The sequence below is a fragment of the Colobus angolensis genome, unplaced genomic scaffold (genome assembly GCF_000951035.1).
Source record: "Colobus angolensis palliatus isolate OR3802 unplaced genomic scaffold, Cang.pa_1.0 Scaffold188, whole genome shotgun sequence".
In the NCBI taxonomy this organism is placed as follows: domain Eukaryota; kingdom Metazoa; phylum Chordata; class Mammalia; order Primates; family Cercopithecidae; genus Colobus; species Colobus angolensis.
The window spans coordinates 1,261,087-1,279,992 of record NW_012115021.1 but is presented as its reverse complement, the minus strand read 5'-3'; the positions used below and the strand labels follow the sequence as shown (position 1 = coordinate 1,279,992).

General features: G+C 43.1%; 1 protein-coding gene across 1 annotated transcript in view; it reads right to left on the bottom strand.

Annotated features, from left to right (window-relative positions):
• The window catches only part of SH3KBP1 (SH3-domain kinase binding protein 1), a 311,350-nt gene extending 292,697 nt beyond the window's left edge, over positions 1-18,653 (bottom strand). Inside the window, exon 1 of the mRNA XM_011940194.1 lies at positions 18,502-18,653. The gene's annotated coding sequence lies outside the window, so the exon portion shown is untranslated. The remainder of the gene's footprint in view (positions 1-18,501) is intronic.
• Positions 18,654-18,906: the final 253 nt, after the last annotated feature.

Here is an 18,906-nt window from a genome sequence, read left to right as displayed (position 1 = left end):
AGGCTATCCTTCCCCCATTGAATTGCTTTTGCCCTTTTGTCAAAAAGTCACTTGGGCATATTTGTGTAGGTTTATTTCTGGGTTCTCTAGTTTGTTCCTTTATCTATGTGTCTATTTTTGTGTCACTACTACACTGTCTTGATTACTATAGCTATTAAAGTAAGTCATAAAATTGGGTAGATTACTTCTATTTTGCTCTTCTTTTTCAAAACTGTTTTCAAAATGTTTTGACTATTCTAGTTATCATTAAAATTATAGTTATAAATTTCCTTTATAAATCTTAAAATAAACTAGTCTATAGCTACAAAAACAGTCTTGCTGGAATTTTGATAGAAATTACATTAGATCTATAGGTTAATTTGGGGGAATCAACATCTTTACCACATTGACTCCAATCCATAAATACGGTATGTCTCTCCATTTATTTAGATCTTTGAATACTGTCAACAACATTTTGCTGTTTTCAGTATACACATCCTGTACATGTTAAGTTTATACCTAAGTATGCTGCATAACATTGTTTTGGTCAATAATAGACAACATATACATCAATGGTCCCCATAAGATTATAATACCATACTTCTACTGTATTAAGTGTCTTTTTTATATTTATATATGGTTTTGTTTTTGTTTGTTTGAGACAGAGTATTGCTCTGTTGCCCAGGTTGGAGTACAGTGGTGAGATCTCAGCTCACTGCAACCTCCACCTCCCAGATTCAAGCGATTCTCGTGCCTCAGCCTCCTGAGTTGCTGAGATTACAGGCGCAGGCCACCATGCCCAGCTCATTTTTGTATTTTTAGTAAAGACGGGGTTTCATCATGTTGGCCAGGCTGGTCTCAAACTCCTCACCTCAAGTAATCCACCCACCTTGGCCTCCCAAAATGCTGGGATTACAGGTGTGAGCCACAGTGCCCAGCCAATATTTAGATATGTTTAGATATGCAAATATTTACCATTGTGTCTTAACTGCCTACAGTAACACACTGTGCCGGTTTGTAGCCTAGGTATGATAGGCCATGCAATATAGCTAGGTGTGTAGTAGGCTACACCACCTAGGTTTGTATAAGTACACTACTCTATGATGGTCACACAACAACAAAATCACCTCATAATGCATTCCTGAGAACATATCCCTGTTGCTCAGCAATGCATAACTGTACTTCAACAGTTAGTTACAGGACTATTGACATTATTTCACTTTGGGTAAGTTTTGGTAGTTTGTGGTTTTCAGGGAATTGGTTCATTTCATCTAAGTTGTCAAATGTATGTACATATAATTGTTTTTAGTATTCTCTTACTGTCCCTTTTATAGCTGCAGAATCTGTAGTGATATCACCTGTTTTATTCCTAATATGCTAATTTGTGTCTTCTTTTCCATCTTTGCCTGTCTTTTTAGAGGTTTATCCATTTTATTGATCTTTTTATTTATTTATTTTGAAATAGGATCATATTCTGTTACCAAGGCTGGAGTGCAGTGGCACAATCACAGCTCACTGCAGCCTCAACCGCCCAGGCTTAAGTAATCCTCCCGCCTCAGCCTTTCAAGTAGCTGGGACCACAGACACGCACCACCACATCCAGCTAGTTTTTGATTATTTTTTCTTTTTTTTTTTTTTTTGGAGAAATAGTGTCTTGCTACGCTGCCCAGGCTGGTCTCAAAGTCCTGGGCTCAAGTGATCCTCCCACTCCAGCTTCTCAAAATGCTGGGATTTCAAACATGAGCCACTGCATCCAGCCTATTGGTCTTTAAAGAACTGGCTTTTTCATTGACTTTCTCTGTTGTTCTCCTGTTTTCACCTTCAATTATTACTGCTCTTATCTTCATTATTTCCTTCTTCTGCTTGCTTTGGGCTTATTTCACTTTTTCTAGTTTCTTGAGGTAGGACCTTAGATTATTGATTTGAGAACATTCCTCCATTCTAATGTAAACTTTAGTGCTATAAATTTTCCTCTCAGTACTGCTTTAGCTGTGTCCCACACATTTTAATATGCTGTATGTTCATTTTCATTCAGTTCTATGTAATTTTTAAATCTTTTTGAGACTTCTTCTTTGACCTGTGAATTATTCAGAAGTGTGTGATTTGATTTCCAAGTGTTTGGAGATTTTCTGATCTTTCTGTTATTGATTTCTAGTTTGATTACTTATGGTCAAAGAACACATTTTATATTATTTCAATTCTTTTAAATATATTGAGGTTAGCTTTATGACCTAGGATATGGTTTAACTTGGCAGATATTTCATGGGTACTTGATAAAAATGTGTTTTTATCTGATATGATATGTAGCCACTTCTGCTTTTTTAAAATTAATATTTGCATAGTATACATTTTCCACCTTTTACTTCCAACATGCCTATATCAATATATTTGAAGTGAGTTTCTTACAAACAGCATATAGTTGAGTCAAGGTTTTTTCTTAATCTATTATCTCTATTTTTTAATTGGTATATTTAAAACACATATCGACGGCTGGGCACGGTGGCTCACGCCTGTAATCCCAGCACTTTGGGAGGCTGAGGCGGGCAGATCATGAGGTCAAGAGATCGAGGCTCAGCCTGGCCAATATGGTGAAACCCCGTCTCTACTAAAAATACAAAAATTAGCTGGGCGTGGTGGCACACTCCTGTAGTCCCAGCTACTCGGGAGGCTGAGGCAGGAGAATCACTTGAATGCAGGAGGCAGAGGTTGCAGTGAGCTGAGATCCTGTCACTGCAGTCCAGTCTGGCAACAGAGAGAGACGCCATCTCAAAAAAAAAAAAAAAAACATACTGACATGTTAGGACTTACGCCTGCCATTCTATTGTTTTCTGTTTGTTCGCTCTGTTTTTCATTGTTTCCTTTTTCTTGTCTTCCTGTGGGTTACTTGTACATTCTTTAGAATTTCCTTTTATTTGTAGTCAGTTTTAGTATATCTCTTTGTATAGTTATACTTTTAGTGATTTTCAGAGTTTTTTAGTTATTACAATATATATATGTAACTTATCACAGACTACTTGGATCAACATTTTCCTATTTCAGTGAAGTGTAAAAACCTTACTTCCAGTTAGGCTCTTTTACATCCTCCCCACCTCTTAAATACAATTTTCTTGCATATTACCTCTATATATATTGAATACCACACCAGATGATATACTTTTTGCTTTAACCATCAAACATGTTTTTAAAAATTAATGATACAGACCAGGGACAGTGGCTCACATCTGTAATCCCAGCACTCTGGGAGGCCAAGGCGGGTGGATTACCTGATGCCAGGAGTTTGACACCAGCCTGGCCATCACGGTGAAACCCCGTCTTTACTAAAAACACAAAAATTAGCCAGGCATGGTGGTGCACACCTGTAATCCCAGCTACTCAGGAGATTGAGGCAGGATAATCACTTGAACCTGAGAGGCAGAGATTGCAGTGAGCCAAGAATGTAACACTACACTGTAGCCCGGGCAACAGAGCAAGATTCCGTCTCAACAAAAAGAAACAAAAATTAATGACACATACCCTATACTTGGCCTATTATACATACTCCCTATTTTTATCCATTTGTTGTTTTCTCCTTTATGAAATTCCAAGCTTTCTTCTGTTACCATTTCTTTTATGTTTAAAAAACTTGATTTAGGCATTAAGGATACGTCTGCTATTGATAAATTCTCTTAGTCTTCCTTCATCTGAGAATGTTTTCATTTTCTCTTCATTCCCTAAGGATATTTTCACCAAAGAAATCAGAGTTCATCTTTCTTTTCTTTCAGCCCTTGAAAATGTTGTGCACTTCCTTCTGGACTCCATTATTTTACAGGAGAAATTCACTGTCATTCAAATCACTCTTCCTTGTAAGTATATGTCATGTCTCTCTTGCTGCATTTTCTTTGCCTTTCATTTTTAGAAGCTTGATTACTATGTATCTTGGCATAGATTTCTCTAGGTTTATCCTGTTTAGGTTTTGCTCAGCTTCTCGATTCTGAAGATTTATGCTTTTTGCCAAATGTGGTGAGTTTTCAGTCATCATTTCACTCAATATTGTTTATTATCATAACCTTCTCTTCTCCTTCTGGAATTCTGATGACACAAATGTTAGATCTGATGTTATTGTCCCATAGGCCTCTGAGGCTCTGTTCATTTTTTACAGACTATTTTCTATCTGTTGTTCAGGCTGAGTAAATTTCATTGATCCATTTTCAAGTTCACTGATTCTTTCCTCTGTCATCTATTATTGAGTTCATCTGGTGAGCTTTATAACTTGTTTATTTTTTGGTTCAATAACTTCCATTTTAAAAAAACCTATTTACTTGCTGAGATTGAGATTTTCTAATTTTTCATTTGTTTCAAGAGTGTTTGAAATTGCTTATTAAGGCACTTTTCCGGAGGCTGAGGCAGGAGAATGGCGTAAACACCCGGGAGGCGGAGCTTGCAGTGAGCTGAGATCCGGCCACCGCACTCCAGCCCAGCCCGGGTGACAGAGCAAGACTCCACCTCAAAAAAAAAAAAAAAAAAAAAGGCACTTTTATGATAGATGCTTTAAAAGTTTTGTCAGATAATTCCAACATCTGAGTCTTCTCAGTATTAGTATCTGTTGATTAGTTTTTCTCATTCAAGTTGTGATTTTCCTGGTTCTTGGTATGACAAGTGATTGTTTAAATTGTATCTTGGGCATTTGGGTTATTATCTTACAAGACTCTAGATACTATTTAAATTTTAGCAGGCATTAACCCTATTGAGGCTAAGTATGCACATCCTGGGCTATTTTTGTTGGCTACAGTTTTAATGGTAGTTTAATTTCAGAGCCCTTGCAGTACTATTCTGGTCTGCTTCATCTCTGTTACTTAGAGGTCATTCTGAAAACCTAGGTGATATTCCATGTTAAAGTTTCTATTGCCAAACTTTTTGGCATGTTTGTTCTAGTCAGATTCACATGTAGGTGGGTTAGAAGTTGTTTGTCCAGGACTTCCAATGCAGGCAGGGAATATTCCTTTAATTAATTCCTTTCTTCAGCTCCCTCCTCTCCAAGATTTTCCCCATTCTCTAGTGGGGAGGAGGAGCTGCCTACCACTGCTGAGTGGGAGGATAGGGATGGAAGTCCCGAATCCCCAGTCAGTCTCCACTGACGACATGCCAGCAGATGAGGGAATGCTGTCATGGGTTACCTAAAACAACACCCATTTTTTATCTCACAGTTCTGTAGGTCAAAAGTCCTGATAGGCTCAGCTGGGTTCTTTGTTCACTCAAGGTCTCACATATCAAGATGTGAATAGGCTAGACTTTTATCTGGCAGCTTGGAAGAATAACCCACTTCCAAATTCACTCAGGTTGTTGGCAGAATCCACTACCTTGTGGCCGTAGGTCTGAGGTCGCCATTTCTTTCCTGGCTGCCAGCCAAGGTCTACTGTCTGCTCCTATAGGCTGCCCATTTCCTTCTCACATGACCCCTCCAGGCTGCCCATTTCCTTCTCACATGACCCCTCCCTCTTCAAAGCAGCAAGTCCTCCTCTGACTTTCTCTTCTGCCACTAGACAGGAGAAAGTTCTCTTCTCTTAAGGACTCAATGCTAGGCCCACCTGGATCACCTCCCTGTTTAAAGATCAATTGTGCCATATAACATAACAAAATCACTGGAGTGATAGCTCATCACGTATTATACAAGTTGTGGGGACTTAGGAGTAGAATCTTGAGGACCATTCCTAGAAATTGTGCCTACCTCGCCATCACCAGGTAGAGAGTGGGATGGAGTTAATTATTGAGTCCAGAAGTTCTGCAATTAGAATGTATTAATTCTCTTTTGTTTTTGTTTTTGTTTTTGTTTTCTGAGATGGTCTCACTCTGTTGCCCAGGCTGGAGTGCAGTGGAACAATCTCAGCTCACTGCAACCTCTGCCTCCCAGGTTCAAGCGATTTTTGTGCCTCAGCCTCTGAATAGCTGGGACTACAGGCATGGACCATCACACCTGGCTAATTTTTGTATTTTTAGTAGAGACAGGTTTCACCACGTTGGCCATTCTGGTCTTGAACTTCTGGCTTCAAGTGATTCGCCCACCTTGGCCTCCCAAAGTCTTGGGATTACAGGCATTAGCCACCACACCCAGCCAGAATGTATTAATTCTAATGGACTTAAATCGAGCACTGTTTACATATCACTATGTTCTTTGTGTGTTTGTAGTAAACTTTTAAAATAATTTCCAGCATGATTGTGTTTACTTATATATTCACTAATATAGCTAGTAATACTTTATTCATAAAGCTACTTTAGAAATAAGATGAAAATATTTTCAAATTGAAGTCACCAGCTACCAATTCATGTTCTTGAGAAAAGAAACTAGAATTAAAAACATGGTACTGCCCTATCAGTACCATTGTGCAAAATGAATGCCCAAGCTTTATCAAGCAGCAGAATCACCTGAACTTTTTAAAAGCTTCTAAGACTTCTATCCCTACTTCTTCCCCAACCACAAAATTTTGACACTGTAGTGCACCTGGAGCAGGACCAGGTTAGAAACACACTGACATGGAGTCACTGTGCGAGCCCCAAGCTTAACAAGTTTAAATATCCAATAACGATCAAGGCGATATCTCAGATGGTTTAGATTTTGATCTGGTAGAAAGCTAAGGGTTAAAACATATGATCTTAAAGTCCCTTTCCAAGCTAAGATTCAATAATCTTGCCATTAAGAAAATAAGATTCCATTATGCATAATCACCATGATCAACTCAGTCAGCGGATTAAAACTCACTGAGGTCACAGCCCTCCCTGAGTCACAAGACCGCCCCCCTCTACCACATTTTCTGCACTACAACAGTTACAAAGCCTGAAGAAACCGCCAAATGATGTGGGTTCTTACTGGTAACACACTTGTACTTAATTATTCCAGACCCTACTTGGAATAACATTTCTCACAACAGAATCTAACAGGCTCCAGTTGTTAGTTTTAGAAATTGTTTTTCTGAAAGAAAACTGTATGTTTAAAGTTTCAAGAATAATTTGAGCTGGAATTGGTTGGTTTTGAGGGCCCCGTGGATGGGGAACAACTGGATAGTCATACATCGTGATTATTTACCACTGATAGAAAAGACAGCCAAGCTCCTTCTAGAAAGCATAGCCTGCTGAACACTGCAAAACGACAAGTTTGCTTACAAATTAATAATAACGAAATATTTTCCCTAATTGACTTAATTTCAGAATTTGTAGGAAAAAACAGTGCAAGCCCATAAATCCAGGCAAAGGTTGTTCTTTTGAGTTGAAATAGCCAACTGTTGAAGAGAATTCTTTAAAATGCAGACAGAAATAAGTTAAATACCATGATTCCACCTGATTGGACACTTGGGGAAGGCATAATACAGCAGACAATAATGGTGAGGAGTACAGTTCTATCAGGACAATTCAGACACCCAGATAATGCTGCCTGCTTGAGCTCAGGTTGCAGAGCCAGTTGGCCCAGATTCCAATGCTCTCTTTGCTCCTCACTAGCTTGTGTGACTGTGAGTAGGCTTTTAACACTGATATGCCTCAGTTACCTGTCATAGAGTGGTAGAAGAATTTAATGAGATTAAAAAAACATGCAAAGGGGCTGGGCATGGTGGCTCATGCCTGTAATCCCGGCACTTTGGGAGGCCGAGGCAGGTGGATTGTTTGAGACCAGGTATTTGAGACCAGCCTGGCCAACATGGCAAAACCCCGTCTCTACTAAAAATACAAATATCAGCCAGGCATGGTGGTGGACGCCTGTAATCCCAGCTACTCGGGAGGCTGAGGCACGAGAGCTGTTTGAACCTGGGAGTAAGAGGTTGCAGTGAGCCCAGATTGCACCACCACACTCCAGCCTGAGTGACAGAGTGAGACTCAATCTCAAAAAACAAATAAACAAAAAAACATGGAAAGGGCTTGGCCTCATTCCTGCCTGGCATACAGTAAGTGCTTAACAAATTTTTGTCACTGTACACAGACAGACATAGGTAGATCATACATACAATGCCAGGCAGCCAGTACGCCTTGAATAGAATGCAGCCACTATTACTCCATAAAGTAACACAGCCATCAGGGCCAAAAAGCTAACTGTAGGTTCATTTAGCACATTCTAACAGTTGCCGGATGAATTCAGCCAGAAATTTCTCAAGTGGCATTTTAATCTGGACCATCTTTACAGAGTATCTTTGTAGAACAATGTTTAAAGCACAGAATTCCCAAGGGCAGGTCATAGGAGCTAAAACTATCATCCTCTAGGAGAAGTTACATTTGTGACAATATTCCATTCAGTCTGTCTCATTTGAATTTATATCCTCTGGTGCCTAACACACAGCAGATGCCCACATGCCCAAGGACACCAGGACTAAATGTTGTGAGCACGATGAGGCTCTGCACATTATAATACATACCTGGGCTGGGCACAGTGGCTCCCGCCTATAACCCTGGCATTTTGGGAGGCCAAGGCGAAAGGATCACTTGAGCCCAGGAGTTCAAGACCAGCCTGGGCAACATAGTGATACCCCCATCTCTACGAAAAATTAAAAAAAAAAAAAACAGGTGAGGTGGTGCATGCCTCTAGTCCCAGTTACTTGGGAAGCTGGGGTGGTAGAATCATCCGAGCCTGGGAGGTTGAGACTGCAGTGAGCCATGATCATACCACTACACTCCAGCATAGGTGATGGAATGACACACTGTCTCTAAATAAATTAATTAATTAATTAACACACCCAGAAAAATTACTGCTAGCTTGTGAAGAGAGACAAACATCTTGAAAACAATCATCCATATAATTCACAAAATTAATGGCCCTTGAGTTTAAAGTTTAAAGAAAAGTGAAATGTGATTAAAGAGATCCATGTCAGGGTCTTTGAATGTAGAACAGTAACCTGAAAATCTACTTTATGACACTTGTTGAAGAAGTAGATTTGTGATCCCGGCCGGGCGCGGTGGCTCACGCCTGTAATCCCAGCACTTTGGGAGGCCAAGGCGGACGGATCACAAGGTCAGGAGATCAAGACCACGGTGAAACCCCGTCTCTACTAAAAATACAAAAAATTAGCCGGGCGCGGTGGCGGGCGCCTGTAGTCCCAGCTACTTAGGAGGCTGAGGCAGGAGAATGGCGTGAACCCGGGAGGCGGAGCTTGCAGTGAGCCGAGACCGCACCACTGCACCCCAGCCTGGGCGACAGAGCGAGACTCCGTCTCAAAAAAAAAAAAAAGATTTGTGATCCCTTCATAAATCAAGAAGAACAAAGTAACTGTGAGCTTTATCTCGGAGTGGTACAATTTTGCAAAATACTGGCCTTTCGCCTCATGGATCAAAAAAGAACAGCCACATTCACCAACCACTTTAAACAAATATCAAAATGGGCTCTAAATGTGCCAAAGAGAGATCTAAAACACTAGCAAATGAAAGCTGAGGCCACGGCAAGCGAGGTGCAAATGGTCATGCTCAGCACACATAGGACATGCAAGCTGCAAGTGTACACACTTCACCCGTCAACAACTGGGCAGGCAGAGGGGAAAATGTACTTTTGCCGAACACATACAAAAACAGGCAGAGAAAACAGTTCACTTCCTCACAGACAGAGTCAGATAAATTTAAAGATCAACAAGCATATTCTTTTAACCCCTATCATAGCTTCCTGCCTTCCACATGTCTATCTGTGAGCTACAAAATGTTGAGGGCCTGTGTCCTGTTGAACTTTATCAAATGTCCCCTAACAGACAAATGTCCCCTAAAAGAGGAGGCAGACACATGCACATCAGCCCGAGCTATAGTTTCAAGGCTTTTTTCTTTTAAAATTCATTTGAAAATGTATAGCTGTGGGTCCCTTCCAGGAGAACTCAGAAAAAGGCTGCTTACACATGCTTTGCTTGACTAAAGAACAATGTTGTCTGGATCTGAGGGTTAAGGTTTTAAAAGGAAGATACTGGTAATTAAATCCAACATGGGACAATTAATCCCTGTGAAAGAGTCCACATCTCCCTGAAATAGGTGCCTGGTTTTCTGTTTTAGGTAGCAGTCTGAGGTCCCAGAAGCACAGTCTTTTTTTTTTTTTTCCTTCATTAAATGACTTTAAGAATTCATCCTAGTTTTTCCTATTATTGTACCCCATATTATGGTGTGTCATGGTCTGTCAAAAAAAAAAAAACCAAAACTTAGAAACTAGGCAAAAAAGATGATCATGTGACCTTTTAATGTCCTGCTATTGCATTTTTAATACGCACTCCCCCCATTCCCCGCCAGGAGGGTCATCTGACTCTGAAAACGTAATTTGATTTAACTAACACTACTAGGATATTTTACAATCCTATAAAAGTCAGAAGATAATGTAGAAAAATGATAAGGCATGCTGTTTTCTCTTTCTTCTTTTCTGGTAGAGATGATAACCCCAAAGGTAAAGATTTTATTGTTCTGTAAGACATGAACCAGTTTTGAACCTAACTCAGCAATCTTATTTGAACATTCCTTTTTCCACTGAGTTTTTTTTTTTTCCACTGAGTTCCTCATATCCTCACTGAGTTGGTTTTGTTATTCTGCTAGTTTCCTCATTAAGTAAGTTCAGCGAAACTTTGACACATGCTCTTCGTATGTTTTTAACAATATAAGAATAGGCCTGATATAGTGGCTCATATTTGCAGTCTCAACACTTCGGCAGGCCAAGGCGGGAGGATCACTTGAGCCCAGGCGTTCAAGACCAGCCTGAACAACATAGCAAGACCCGCCCAGGCACGGTGGCCCATGCCTGTAATCCCAGCACTTTGGGAGCCGAGGCGGGAGGATCACTTGAGCACAGGAGTTGCAGACCAGCCTGTGCAACATGGCGAAACCCCGTCTATGCAAAAAATACAAAAAAATTACCTGGATGAGGTGGCATGTACCTGTGGTCCTAGCTACTTGGGAGGCTGTGGCAGGAGGATCACTTGAGCCCAGGAGTTTGAAGCTACAGTGAGCTATGATCCCACCCCTGCACTCCAGCCAGGGTGACAAAGCAAGACTGTCTAAAAAGAAAAAAAAAAATTAAGAATTAGTCTTTGTCAGTTCCTGGGGCCCAATAATCAAATCATCACTGGGAGATTGGGTTCTGTGCATCAGAATGCCTCACCAGTCATATTCATAGGTGGCTACATTATGACAAGATTCAGGCTGATTAGCTAAATTGACTAGTGTGGCGCAAATGAGGCTCCAGGCACAGGTATGGCACCTCCTCCCCTCACCCAATGGAAGCCACAGCTTTACACAGAGAAAAATCAACAGGTTGAAAGTCAGTGACAGCAGCAATTCCACTCTTACATGTGTGTATATGTAAGAGCAATTAGTCCGAATGTCCATAAGACAACATGCAAGAATGTTCAGAGCCTCTATCAATAAAATCCTCAAACTGGAAATAACCCAAATATCCATCAACAAAATACTGGCTAAACAAATTATGGGAAATTCATCATAATGGGATACTATACAGCAAGAACAAAGTACCGATGTACGCAAAAACACTTTGGTGTGCACTAGTCATATATAAAAGAACACATATTGTATGACTCCATTTATATAAAATTCTAGTACAGGTAAAACTAATATATGATGATCAATTCCCTTGGGGAAGGGGAATCACTGGGAAAAGGCCTGATGGAATTTTCTTTTCTTTTCTTTATTTTCTTTAATGAAAGCAAGTTTATTAAGAAAGCAAAGTGCCTGGGCGCAGTGGCTCATGCCTGTAATCCCAGCAATTTGGGAGGCCGAGGCAGGCAGATCACAAGATCAAGAGATCGAGAACATCCTGACCGACATGGTGAAACCCTGTCTCCACTAAAAATACAAAAATTAGCTGGGCATGGTGGCACACACCTGTAGTCCCAGCTTCTCGGGAGGCTGAAGCAAGAGAATCGCTTAAAGCGGGGAGGTAGAGGTTGTAATGAGCCGAGATCTCCCCACTGCACTCCAGCCTGGTGACAGAGCGAGATTCCGTCTCCAAACAAAAAAGAGGAAGAAGGAAGTAAAGGAATAAAAGAATGGCTACTCCATAGGCAGAGCAGCCCTGAGAGCTGCTGGTTGCCCATTTTTATGGTTATTTCTGGATTATATGCTAAACAAGGGGTGGATTATTCATGAGCTTTCCAAGAAAGGGGTGGGAAATTCCCGGAACTGCGAGTTCCCCACCTTTTTAGACCATATAGGATAACTTCCTGTCATTGCCACGGCATTTGTAAACTGTCATGGCACCACTGGAGTGTAGCAGTGAGGATGACCCGAGGTCACTCTCGTCACCATCTTGTTTTGGGTGGGTTTTAACCAGCTTCTTTACTGCAACCTGTTCTATCAGCAAGGTCTTTATGATCTGTATCTCTTGCTGACCTCCTATCTCATCTTGTGACTTAGAATGCCTAACCATCTAGGAATGCAGCCCAGTAGGTCTCAGCCTTATTTTACCTAACCCCTATTCAAGATGCAGTTGCTCTGGTTCCAACGCCTCTGACATTTCCCCCTTCCCTTTTACAGGCATGGTGGAACTTTCTAGAAGGACAGAAATAGTATTGATCTGGGTGGTGGTTATAGAGGTACACACTTACGTAGAAACAAAAAAAAATCATCAAGCCATAGACATATGACGTGTGCATTTTACTCTACATAAATTTCACCTTAAAAATGAATACTTTTGTAAAGGGGGAGGGATAAAGAAAAACATATTCCAAAATAAGTGGGTGGGGGCCAGGCACAGTGGCTCATGCCTATAATCCCAACACTTTAAGAGGCCAAAGTGAGAGGACTGCTTGAGCCCAAGAGTTTAACACCAGCCTAGGCAACATAGTGAGACCCCGTCTCTACACACTTTTCTTTTAATTAGCCAGGTGTGGTGGCTCACACCTGTGGTCTCAGCTACTCAGGAGGCTGAGGTGGGAGAAATGCTTGAGCCCAGGAGTTTGAGGCTGCAGTGAGCCGTGATCACGCCACTGTCCAGCCTGGGTGAGACCCTGTCTCAAAAAAAGATGTAGGTGGGGAGAGAGAGAGAGAAAAGAAAGATAAGGGATATTTTAAAAGATTCTTCTTCCATATTTACAATAAATAAAATACGAACAAATTAAATAAAAGAGAGATAAACCTAAAAAGGCATGTGGCCTAGCTGGGTACATTTCTGCATGATAAAAAAATAGCCCGAGAGCTGACAAAGCACACGTATCTTCTTAACAATGGGATGGCCTGCTGCTCAGTATACCTGCGGAATGGCTGGTATTTTTCTCTTGAGAGACTGAGACTGCACTCAGATGAAGGTGGATACGAATCCCAACACTCTGGAGGACCATGCTCAAATGGGACACTGAATAAGGATCTGCTAAATGAATCAAGAAAATGCTTGGCTGGGCATGGTGGCTCATGTCTGTAATCCCAGTATTCTGGGAGGCCGAGGAGGGAGGATCACTTGAGGCCAGAAGTTCAAGACCAGCCTGGGCAATATGGCAAAACCCCATCTCTACTAAAAACACAAAAATTAGCCCAGGTGTGGTGGTGTGCGCCTATAGTCCCAGCTAGTGAGGAGGCTGCAGTGGGAGTATCACTTGAGTCTAGACTGACACTGCAGTAAGACGTGAACATGTCACTACACTCTAGCCTGGGCAACAGAGTACAACCCATCTCAAAAAAAAAAAAAGAAAATGCTTAAGGTAGGCTCTCTGACAGTGGTAACATGGACAGAAAGGCATGTGGGTATAAAAATGGGATTCCTGACAGGGCGTGGTGGCTCACGCTTGTAATTCCAGCACTTTAGGAGGCTGAGGCGGGCGGATCACCTGAGGTAGGGGGTTTGAGACCAGCCTGACCAACATGGAGAAACCCTGTCTCTACTAAAAATACAAAAATTAGCCAGGCGTGGTGGTGCACGCCTGTAATCCCAGCTACTCGGGAGGCTGAGGCAGGAAAATCGCTTGAACCTGGGAGGCGGAGGTTGCGGTGAGCTGAGATTGCACCATTGTACTCCAGCCTAGACAACAAGAGCGAAACTCCATCTCAAAAAAATAAATAAATAAATGAGATTCCACAAGATTACCCAATTCAATCTGGGGACACATTATTCTTACACCAAATAGGACATGCATAAAGCTACTTTCAAAAGTGCACACTTATGCCAATATGATAATTATTACCTAAAGATGCTTTTTCAGCTTTTAGAATTCTCTACAGAGTCCTGGTTATTGTTAAACTCCACTGCATCCACCTACTGAATTTTCAGTAATAGGCCTAAAACATTTCCAGTGGGTGAAGACTTGAAAATAGACTCAGCCATCTGAAAGAATAGAAGTTTCTTTTTCTGCCAAATGTGACAGCTACAAGTAGCGCAGCCCCAGCCACTCCTGCTACATCCTTTCTGCCCTAGGTAGAACAAGCATCTCTCAAGAGCATGACTTCCCCTCCCTTGAAGTGCTCCAGCTGAAACTAGAGGACACCTGAGCAGGTGAGTGCAGGGCAACTCAGGCCCAGAGGAGAGGATCCATTCCCTCACCCAGTGACCAGCACTGCGGCACACTCACTGGGGGGCTGGCCACTGTGCTAAACAATTTCCAGCATTCTCTGGTTTAATCCTCTGAACAGGCCGATGAGGTAGTCGGGTTCTCAAAAGGAAACAGATGGCCCACTCGAATTAGGGTAATCTTGGGTAGGATTAATAGACTTTCACAGGGTGGGTGAGGTATAAAGAAAGCCCAAGGTGGTAGCCCGGGACTTAAAACAAGGGAACCCCCAGACCTGAAGGAAAGTGGAGAGAGGGGTAAGGAGGAAGGTGAGCTTGACTGGAGCAGCCACCCATCCCATGAGGGACAGGGCCAGACCAAAATCCACATGAGCAGGGAGCTGGCGGGATAACCGCCTTCCCCCGCCTCCCAATCTCACTCGCCTCCCTCCCTCCCTGCCATCTCCCACCAGGGCTTCCCTTGAGCCAAAGCCCATAGGAAGCCACAGGACAGGAGCCTGCTGCCATGCCCACACTGGCCTAGCCCAAAGCAGAGCAGGTGGGGCAATGGCGAGACCTTCTGGTCAAGACATCACCTCCATTTCACAGCAAGGAGTCCTCTCTGAGCAGGGGGAGGGTCAGTTTCCAGCTCTCGCGCGGGCAGTTCCTGCACTGCATTTCCCTGCCCTGGTTCCCTCCACAGTCACTGACAGCGTGCCAGCCCTATGCTATGAGCAAATTCCATAGGCTTTCTCAGTGCCTTCCAACTCAGTTTTCTGAATCTGTAGATTCATGGTTTAAAACGAGGTGACACTAGGCCAACAAGACACATAAAGGTGTTCAAAATACTACCTACCCTCAAAACTGGAGCTGATGCTGCAGTCCCTTCTCCTTCCCAGGCTCCTCCTCTCTCTTTCCCATGGTCCTCCTCTCCTTCCCACGGTCCTCCTCTCCTTCCCACAGTCCTCCCTCCTTCCCAGGGCCCTCCTCCCTCTTTCCCACAGTCCTCCTTGCCTTCACACATTCTTCCTTCCTTCCCAGGGTCCTCCTATCTCTTTCCCATGGTCTTTCTCCCCTTCCCACAGTCCTCCTTCCTTCCCAGGGTCCTCCTCTGTCTTTCCCACAGTCTTCCACCCCTTCCCACAATCCTCCTTCCTTCCCAGGGTCCTGCTCCCTCTTTCCCACAGTCCTCCTCGCCTTCCCAAAGTACTCCTTCCTTCCCAGGGTCCTCCTCTCTCTTTCCCACGATCCTTCTCCCCTTCCCACAGTCCTCCTTCCTTCCCAGGGTCCTGCTCCCTCTTTCCCATCGTCCACCTCACCTTCCCACAGTCCTCCTTCCTTCCCAGGGCCCTCCTCTCTCTTCCCCACAGTCCTGCTCACTTTCCCACAATCTTGCTATCCTTCCCACAGTCTTCCCTCCTTCCCAGGGTCTTCTCTCTTTCCCACAGTCCCCCTCTGTCATTCCTTCCTCCTTCATCTTCACTCTAACAACTGCCCCTTTTATCTGGAAAAACCCTCTTTCCACACTAGAATGCAGCTCAACTTCAGGGATGCTCCTTTCCTAAAACTGGGGTCTTTGTTTGGATATGCAAAAGAACTCCCATTCACACCTCCACAGAGTCAATCTGTGGTGGCCCAGATGCAGCACTTTCCCACTCTTAAAATGGGAGCAAGAGGCTGGATTCAAGTGTAGTCCAGTGCAGGGAAAGCCTATATTCCTACAACTCCAGAAAGCAATGTTTAGTAGCATGTTCCCTACAAAACTCTCCCCAGCCTTTTCACACCAAAGAGAAAAGAAAACAGAAATGCTAGCGGGATCACCCTGAGACAAGATCCTAAAGAAAGATTTAAATAGGTTTCTATTCATTTTAGACTCTGAGAGGATAGTGATTGGAAGTCCAGTGTATATCACACATTTTTCATCAACAACCCCTTGTCATAAAAAAAAACCCCTCCCACCCAGCCCTCAGGGCTCCTTTGGTGGGGGTCACCTGCTTCTCTGGGCCCAAGGTTCCCCATACTACCTGCCTCCCTGTATCCAAGGCACAGTCCTCTTAAGTATTATCTGGTAACATGGAGACTACAGCAGGGGACCTGGGGACTTCTGCATGCAGGTCTTCCTACTGAGGACAATCCATTCTTCTGAGAACAATCCATTCTTCTCCAGTATGAGATAGAAAGTTTATGGCATGGGGACTTTTAGACCTAGTTAATATTCCCCATGAGGAACAGCCTCCAGGTGATCCTTCTCTACCCAACAATTCAAAGTATTACTTACAACTGTGTGGTAATTTATTAATATGAATGAGTTACATTTTTATAATTAACCTGTAGATGACTTCTCCAAAAGGCATAATTTTCAAAACATTACTGAAGAAGTAAGTTTTGTTCAATGCTTCATGGACATAAAAGGGTAAGGGAAAATGATACTGCTCCTATCAAAAAGGCAATATGAGCCAGGCGTGGTGGCTCAAACCTGTAATCCCAGCACTTTGAGAGGCTGCGGTGGGCGGATCACTTGAGGTCAGGAGTTTGAGACTAGCCTGGCCAATATGGTGAAACCCCATCTCTACTAAAAAAAAATACAAAAATTAGTCAGACATGGTGGCACGTGCCTGTAATCCCAGCTACTCGGGAGGCTGAGGCACGAGAATCATTTGAACCTGGGAGGTGGAGGTTGCAGTGAGCTGAGATCAAGATCATGCCTGCACTCCAACCTGGGCAACAGAGCAAGACTCTGTCTCAAAAAAAAAAAAAGAAAAAAGGCAATATGAATACAAAGGTGGAAAACATTGCATAATTTGAATTCTATATTCATTCATTCATTTAAAGCATTCCACAGGCCAGGTGCAGTGGCTCACGCCTGTAATCCCAGCACTTTGGGAGGCCGAGACTGGCGGATCACGAGGTCAGGAGATTGAGACCACCCTGTCTCTACTAAAAATACAAAAAATTAGCCGGGTGTGGTGGCGGGTGCCTGTAGTCCCAGCTACATGGGAGGCTGAGGCAGGAGAATGGCATGAACCCGGGAGGCGGAGCTTGCAGTGAGTGGAGATCGTGCCACTGCACTCCAGCCTGGGCGACAGAGCGAGACTCCGTCTCAAAAAACATTCCATGATTTAGATTCTACATTTATTTATTTGTTTATTTATTTAGAGACAGGGAGTGCTCTGGCATGATCATGGCTCACAGGAGTCTCAACCTCCCGGGCTCAAGTGATCCTCCCACCACAGCTTCCCAAGTAGCTGAGACTACAGGTGCAAACCAGCATGCCTGACTAATTTTTTTATTTTATTTTTGTAGAGACAGGGGTCTCCCTATATTGCCCAGGTTGGTCTCAAACTCCTGGGCTCAAGTGGCCCTCCTGTCTCAACCCCCCAAAGTGCTGGGATTATAGGCATGAGCCACTATGTCTGGCTGAATTCTACATTTAATTGTTATTTCATTTAAGTGGTCAAAACTGAGTTTTACCTCCATTTTGCAAGGAATAGAAAAAAGTAAAATTCTTTTAAACTCCCAAAGTAAATAAACAAGTACATACAACAATTTAACAAGCTTTACTTTTTTTTTTTTTTTTTTTGAGACAGTCTCGCTCTCTTGCCCAGGCTGGAATGCAGTGGCACAATGTGGGCTCACTGAAACCTCCACCTCCCGAGTTCAAATGATTCTTCTGCCTCAGTCTCCCAAGTAGCTGGGACTACAGGCACATGCCGGCACATGCCACCACACCTGGCTAATTTTTGTATTTTTTTTTTTTTAGTAGAGATGGAGTTTCACCATATTGGCCAGGCTGGTCTCAAACTCCTGATCTCAAGTGATCTGCCCACCTCAGCCTCCCTGAGTGCTGGGATTACAGGCGTGAGCCACTGTGCCCAGCCTTAGCATATTCTAAGAAGTGATACACAGTGGAAAGAGATCATCCTGAGCCTTAAAAAAGCAATTTCAAAACAAGTATCCCAGATACCAAGGGCAAAACTATCCATGCTTCTCTTGATATCACAAAGGAGTTCAAGCCATCCCCTAAGAGAGTTCATGCAATTCATCCTCAAGCACCCCCATAGCCTTTGCTCAGCAGAGCCCATACAGGAGACAGGAAAAGGGTTTTGCTTTGTACTCACTCTTACAAAGTTGTCAGGGAACAAACCTCTCCTGCCGTTGATCTGTCCCTCCCACCAGCCTCCATCCTCCTTCCTGATGTTGGTGATGATTTCACCCACGCTGATCGTCAGCTCATCGTCGTGCTGGGCCTGGTAGTCAAACTCCACTATGGCCTCCACTGGAAGGAACAGGGAAAACAAAGTAATTTAGGTCAGATGTTGGAGAAGGCTGAGGCCCAGTATCCCTTGAAGGCCAGTAAAGTCACATTAAAGGGACTTCCCCTCTACAAATATTCAAAATAACAGGGCCACACACAGTAACCCGATGTTGGTTAACCTGAAGCCTATAGCACAGAAACCACAAAGTGCTGGTCCGTGGTCAGGCACAGGCAGGGTGGCCTACAGGTCTTGGGGCTAGCAGGCGCT